Here is a 7,392-nt window from a genome sequence, read left to right as displayed (position 1 = left end):
TCAAACTGCAAAATAAGGTGTGGCAAATCCTCAAATTCCCCTTTCTTTTTCTTCCTAAATACTATAAACTTTAAAGGTTAATAACTAATTCATCGATGGCCTGTTTGGTTACTTGCAACGATCTCAATCAGTCCAGCTGGACGCGATTTTCAGAGGTTTAGCTTTGGAGGCACGTGTTAGCGACCCAGCTGCACCTGGGCCAGCACAAGCCATGCTACCGAGCAGGCCCGAAAGAGAGAGAGGAGACCTTGCCACAAGTTTACTGGACCCCAATGGATCTCCTACATGTTCGGCCCAGAAGACCCAGAGATAGTGGGATATAAGGCAGGTAGCAGGTAGAGGGCGATCCATCCCGGCTAGGATCAGAACAGGCGGCGGTGCCGTGTGTTTTCCCCTTTCTTCTTCGCTAGTTCATCTTCCTCATCAGGTTGAATCCCTGCTTGTATCCCCACCCCTGTAACCATACCACTGTAATCGAGAGACCACCAGCGAGTACCTAACACGTGGTATCAGTCGCCATCCCGCCCCTCTTCCCCGCGCTGGAGACGCGCAAGCAAGGCGTCGATCGCCAACGACTCCTCGCCACCATGGATCCGACGCTCAAGGCCTATCTGGACAAGTTGCAGGAGAACATGACACAAGGCCAACGACGACATCCGCACCGATATCAAGCAGATCGCGGGGCGGATCGGCCACCAATCCGCCCAGGTGGATGAACTCACCGCTTGGAAACCCGATCTGGAGGCGTGCCTCGCCGAGCTCCAGGCGTCGGTCGGTGCGCTGCAGGGCGAGCAGACAGCCAAGGCAAGTTTGCCAGCGAGTGGATCGAAGGTGGTGGATCTCTCCGATCCATCATCTGGCGGTGTGATCCACGGGCCCGATGGTCACGGCAAGTCTCATCTTCCACGAGGCGGGTTGTTGGTGGGTGGCGTCCCACCGACGACCTCTCCAGCCAATAGTACGCCCAACTTCCACCTTCCTATGCAATCACGCCTGCTGGATACTGCCCTGGCCCCCAATTCCAATTCCCATCAAATAGTCGCTGGGCTAGGAGCAACACCGCCATCCATTTTGTTTCCCCCAATTTTCAGGTGAAAATCCAAAAATCTGGAAGACGATGTGCGAACAATATTTTACTATGTTCCAGATTCATGCATCTTACTACGCTCCCATGTCAAAATTGCATTTCACTAGACCAGCAGCGATCTGGCTACAATCGGTTCAAGGCAAAATTGCCGAACTCGATTGGGAAGCATTCTACATTCTCCTATGTGCTTGTTTTGGGCGAGACCGTCATCAATTGCTGATCTGTCAATTTTATTCATTACGGCAAACTAGTTCTGTTGCAGATTACATTGAGCAGTTTGAAAATTTGATGAATCATTTAATTTCCTATTCTGATGTTATCCATCCCTTGTATTTCCTAACAAGGTTCGTGGAGGGACTGCGACAGGACATCTGTGTCGTGGTCATGGTTCAGAGGCCCAAGGATCTTGACACAGCATGTGCCTTGGCCATTCTGCAAGAAGAAGTGGCCGATGGGCAACGGGGGAGGGGGGGGCTGGTACAATCATTCAGAAGGAGTACCCCCTCCCCCCAACTCGCCTGCAGCAGGCTACACCCCTTCCATTACCACCTCCACCTGCACCAGCGAGAACACCAACTATATCACCAGCAGTAGATGATCGCCGCGCAACGGAAGCAACTCTAGCAGGCAGCGATGCATCCAAACTCACTGCCCTGTGCAACTTTCTCCACACGAAGGAGTTGTGTTTCAAGTGTGGCGAACGTTGGGGGCATGATCATGTGTGTCCACCAACGGTCAAACTGCATGTCATTGAGGACATGCTCAGCCTATTCAGTATGGAGACGCCACTTGAAGATACAGGGAACATTTCTCAACCAGGCAGTAGGATACATCCGAGAAAGTGTGGCAGCTCTCCAACAACGCAGTTTCAGGTACAGAGGCACCCAACTATTTGCAGTTGTACGGTTGGTTGCAAGGTCAGGAAGTGTTAATGCTCGTGGATTCTGGCAGCTCGGCATAATTTGTTTCTCAGAATTTGCTACCCCGCTTGCAACGAGTAGAGGACATGGCCAAGCTAGTGAAAGTAGCAGTTGCCAATGGTTCTCAGTTGTGGTGTGACAAGGAAGTTTTGGATTGCCCTTGGTACACACAGGACCAAGAATTTGCTACTAACTTCAGGATATTTCCTTTGGGCACTTACGACGTCATCTTGGGCATGGACTGGCTGGAATATCACAGCCACATGCTCATTGATTGGCCCAAGCGGTGTATGCAAGTTGAACACGAGGGATTCACAATCATCCTGCAAGGGATCACATCTTCAACCACTTCTTGTGAATGCCTTAACATCATACAACTCGCGAGTATGGATAAGCAGTCGGCGGTGGCTTATGTAGTTCAGTTGTGTTATGTAGAGGATTCAGAGAACCTAACTGACATCCAATACACTGAACTACCTCCTGAAATTGCACAAGTTCTACTGGACTACGAGGATGTGTTTCAGGAACCCACAGAGCTGCCTCCGAAACAAGATTGTGATCACACCATTCCGCTGATGCACGAAGCGCAGCCGGTAAACATATGAGCATATCACCACAAGCCAGAATTGAAAACAGAAATTGAACGGCAAGTAGCAGAAATGTTGAAGGCAGGACTTATTCAGAAAAGTAGCAACCCCTTTTCCTCCCCTATCATACTAGTCAGAAAAAAGGATGGCACGTGGCGCATGTGCATCGACTACAGACGATTGAATGCAATGAAAATCATCAGCAAATACCCTGTTCCCGTGCTCGAAGACATCTTGGATGAATTGGCAGGCGCCCGATGGTTCTCTAAACTGGACCTTCGCTCAGAATATCATCAAATCTGCTTGGAAGAAGGCAGGAGTTCAAAATAGCGTTCCAAATGCATGCAGGCCATTTCGAATACAAGGTAGTTCCCTTTGGCCTGGGAGGGGCCCCAACAACATTTCTTGGAGCCATAAATGTCACATTGCATCCCTTTCTATGAGTCTGCGCCATGCACTTCTTCGACGACATTCTAGTATTCAGCAAATCCCTTGATGTGCATGTTCAACACCTATAGCAAGTACTATCACTCCTCAGGCGAGATCAGTGGTACGTCAAGCAATCCAAGTGTGTTTTCGCACACCAGGAACTCAACTACCTCGGCCACACCATTTCAGCTCAAGGGGTTTCCACGGATCGTACCAAGATCCAACATGTGGCTGATTGGCATGTACCATCTTGTGTCAAGGATGTTCGAGCCTTTCTGGGACTTGCGGGGTATTACATGCGCTTTGTCCAGCAATTTGGCATGCTAGCTCGAGCTCTCACCAACCTGCTACACAAACAAGTACCTTTCCAGTGGACAGAGGCAACACAATATGCATTTGAAGCTCTCAGACGAGCTCTGACCTCAGCCCTACCTTGGCACTTCCTGATTACACGAAACCATTGTTATCGAGACAAGCGTTGCGAGTATGGAGTAGCCGCGGTCCTACAGCAAGAGGGGCATCCAATCGCGTATCTCAGCAAAGCATTGGGCACACAGACCAAAGGGTTATCGACATATGAAAAAGAATATCTCGTAATTGTCCTAGCAGTCAAACAATGGTGACCATACCTTCAGTTTGGGGAGTTCTCGCTCAAGACTGATCAACGCAGCTTGGTCCACTTGGGAACAACGCATACACAACCCTTGGCAACAAAAAGCTTTTACCAAGCTGTTGGGACTGTAGTATCACATCTGTTATTGCAAGGGTACGGAGAATAGTGCTGCTGATGCACTATCGAGGTGACCTATCTCTGCTCTGGAACAATTATAGGCAATCTCAGTGTGCCAACTGGCATGGCTGCAGGAAATTGTCACGGGCTATGAGGCTGACCCCAAAACACAACAATTGATCTCCTAGCTTGCTATAGCACCCGTGGCCGGAGGAAACTTCACCATCGGCAAGGGCATAATACGATTCAAAGGTCGTGTATGGTTGGGTAACAATGCACACCTACAACAAAAGATCATGCAAACCTTGCATGGAAGCGCTATCGAAGGCCATTCCGGGTTTCCTGCTACTTATCGCCGGATTAAACACCTGTTGCCTGGCCGAGAATGAAACAACAGGTCAAGGAACATGTGCAGTCATGCCAAGTGTGTCAACAGGCCAAACCTGATCGCGTGCAATACCCTGGACTACTACACCCTCTGCCCGTTGCCAAATGCTGCTGGGATCTCGTTTCGATGGATTTCATTGGAGGATTACCATAGTCCAGGCAATATAACTGCATACTTGTCATTATGGACACTTTCTCCAAGTAGGCGCATTTTCTTTCGGCCAAGCACCCTTATACAGCACAGACCATTGCACAATTATACATTGGTCAATTCTAAAAGCTCCATGGTATGCCAGAAGCAATCATTTTAGATCGGGGTGCTGTTTTCACCAGCAAGGTCTGGCAAGAGATTTTCAGGTTGTAAGGAGTGGAACTAAAGATGAGCTTTTCCCACCATCCGCAAACGAACAGGCAAACGGAGCGTGTTAACCAATGCGTTGAGACATATCTACGCTGCTTCGTGCACAACACTCCAACAAATTGGAGCAGATGGTTGGCATTGGCAGAATTCTGGTACAATTCAACATACCACTCTACCTTGGGTAAGACTCCATTCTTTGTGGTTTATGGTCAAGAACCGCGACAGTTAGGCATGGTGCCAGAACACGCAAACTCCCCAACCCGAGCTCAATGAGTGTCTTGAGGAACGCCAATAGATGCAACACGCTCTACGACAGCACCTTGTTCATGCCAAGCAAATAATGAAGAATCAAGCTGACCAGCGACGAACCCCCTAGAGAATTCCAAGTGGGTGATCAGGTTTTCCTCAAACTAAAACCTTACATTCAGACATCTGTGGCCTGACGGGCCAACCACAAGCTCAACTTCAATTTTTTGGGCCTTATCCAATCATCCGATGAGTGAATGACGTCGCATATGAACTCCAACTACCTGAGGGATCATCCATCTTCCCTGTTTTCCATGTATCACAACTTCACAAGGCGTTGACACCATGTACAAGTGCTTCCTCGTCACTTCCAACCATTGTTGACACTATCAATGTGCCTGTCAAGATCCTGGACAAACGGTGGCGTCGCAGCTCCCACAAGGCGTGAGCAAGGCCTGGTACGTTGGCAGGATAATCAAGCTACTCCAGACACTTGGGAAGATCTCGAAGACCTCCGGCGATGTTTTCCTACTGCACCGACTTGGGGACAAGTCGTATCTGAAGAAGGAGGGGGTGTTAGAGACCCAGCTGCACCTGGGCTAGCACAAGCCACGGTACCGAGCCGGCCCAGAGGAGAGAGGAGACCTTGCCACAAGTTTATTGGACCCCAATGGATCTCCTACATCTTCAGCCTAGAAGACCCAGAGACAGAGGGATATAAGGTAGGTAGCAGGTAGAGGGTGATCCATCCCGACTAGGATCAGAACAGACGGCGGTGGCGTGTGTTTTCTGCTTTCTTCTTCGCTAGTTCATCTTCCTCCTCGAGTTGAAACCCTTCTTGTATCCCCACCCCTGTAACCATACCACTGTAATCGAGAGACCACCAGCAAGTAACTAACAACACGTTTGATTGTGTGCAAATACTCTTAGGTCTGCATGACACATTTCTTAAAGCACCTATGGGTCTAGTGTTGGAGGCATGCTTGAATCGGCCCTTTTTCAGAGTTAGACCCATGCGATGTGAGGGGTCACACATGGGTGGTGGAGGTTTTCCCTAAAAAAATGGGTGGAGGAGGTTGCATGTGTGGGGAAACCCCGTGTTGGTTCCTGAAGTGGCGCCTTAACACCCTTTTATCACTAGTCTATCTCCCTCCCCCCTATCTCTTTCTCTCTCTCTCTCACTCACTCTCTCTCTCTCTCTCTCACACACACACACACACATCTGCGGCGACCACAGATCTGCACGGCGAGCACCGCTGGCCATACATTGGAGGCAAGCTCTAGACGGTGATCACCGGCGGCGAGCACCAAATCACCCCCCATCCGCTTCAATGACGGTAATGCCCTATCTCCTCTCTGTAGCATCAATTTTCCTGCGGTCGCGTTTGATTTATCATTGATTGTACGTTGCATGCATTCTATTCAAGGTTAGACTTCGACTTTGGGACCTATTCAATCGATTCTGATAAGGAGTACAAGGTACGAATTTCACTAGCATGGGGTGAACATACCTTACATCGGGACCCTCACCACAACCTCCACCGCTTCATGCTCTTCCTCCTCACTAGATTGGAGTGCGGTGGTCAAACAATGCATATGTGTAGTAGTCTTTGATCTTGTTCAGACGTGCAATATGTTTTGATTCGAGCACTAGTTCATATGTGTATGTCTAATGCAGATTGAGAATCTCGTCATGGGAGGCAATGACAAGGAGGGCAAGGAGGTCACCTTGTACAAGAAGGGCAAAGCGGTGGTGGAGATTGGCAACGCCTCGAAGAGGGTTAAGAAATATGACAGCGTCGACCCAACATACTTCTGCAAGATCATCTTTGGACCTCAAGTGGAGTATCTACAGATGCCCCTCCCTTCAGCAAGCACTTCGTCCCTGTCCCAATGGAGTCCAGGTTGTCGACGAACAATGGCTGCACTAACGCCATAGCCCGGATGATCGCTGGCAGGCTCACCCTTGACAATGATTGGGCTGACTTCTGTGTAGCTCACGAGTGTTGAAAATATGCCCTGGAGGCAATAATATTGTATTATTATATTTCAGTTATTCACAGTTAAGATTTTATATTCCATGCTATAACTGCTATCATCCTGGAATATGTGATTCACTGGAAATCTCATATGCACGTGTGGAATGATAAATGGTAAACAATAGATTCCCGGGCTCGCCTCTAAGACCGGCTCAAGTGTTGTTGGTGATCACGTTTTCCGGATCTTAGAATATCGTTAAGTGTAATGATAGTCTTAAAACAACATTGAGGGTATGACGTTAGAAGAACGATCATATTGAATCAACCCAATACTTGTCTGTTATACTATGTGATCATATCGTCTAAAATCATTTGTTATAACACAGAGTGTTAGCATGTGTTTTAGTTCCTCGGACCATGAGAGTGTCTCGGTCACTTCCTACCGGACGGTGGGCTTTGGGGTTGCTCAAACATCATCTGTAACAAGGTGATCATAACGACAACTTTTAGGCACACAAGAAAGTTTGACAAGCGACCAGACAGCTCGAGAGTGGGATTTGCTCCTCTGGCAATGGAGAGAAATTCTTAGGACCCTCTCGGTGTGACAACATCCATCATCGTCTAGCAAGACACAGGTGTCTACGTCATGGGGATGTTGGAACACAT

At 48.7% G+C, this 7,392-nt stretch overlaps 1 long non-coding RNA gene across 1 annotated transcript; it reads left to right on the top strand.

Annotated features, from left to right (window-relative positions):
* Positions 1-367: 367 nt before the first annotated feature.
* On the top strand, positions 368-6,916 carry LOC123111131 (uncharacterized). Its single transcript, XR_006454142.1, has 2 exons — positions 368-6,084; positions 6,426-6,916. It is a non-coding gene; the product is annotated as an uncharacterized lncRNA (long non-coding RNA).
* Positions 6,917-7,392: the final 476 nt, after the last annotated feature.

The sequence above is a fragment of the Triticum aestivum genome, chromosome 5B (assembly GCF_018294505.1).
Source record: "Triticum aestivum cultivar Chinese Spring chromosome 5B, IWGSC CS RefSeq v2.1, whole genome shotgun sequence".
Classification (NCBI taxonomy): Eukaryota; Viridiplantae; Streptophyta; class Magnoliopsida; order Poales; family Poaceae; genus Triticum; species Triticum aestivum.
Note: the sequence above shows the minus strand (reverse complement) of the source record. Positions and strands in the feature narration are given on the sequence as shown.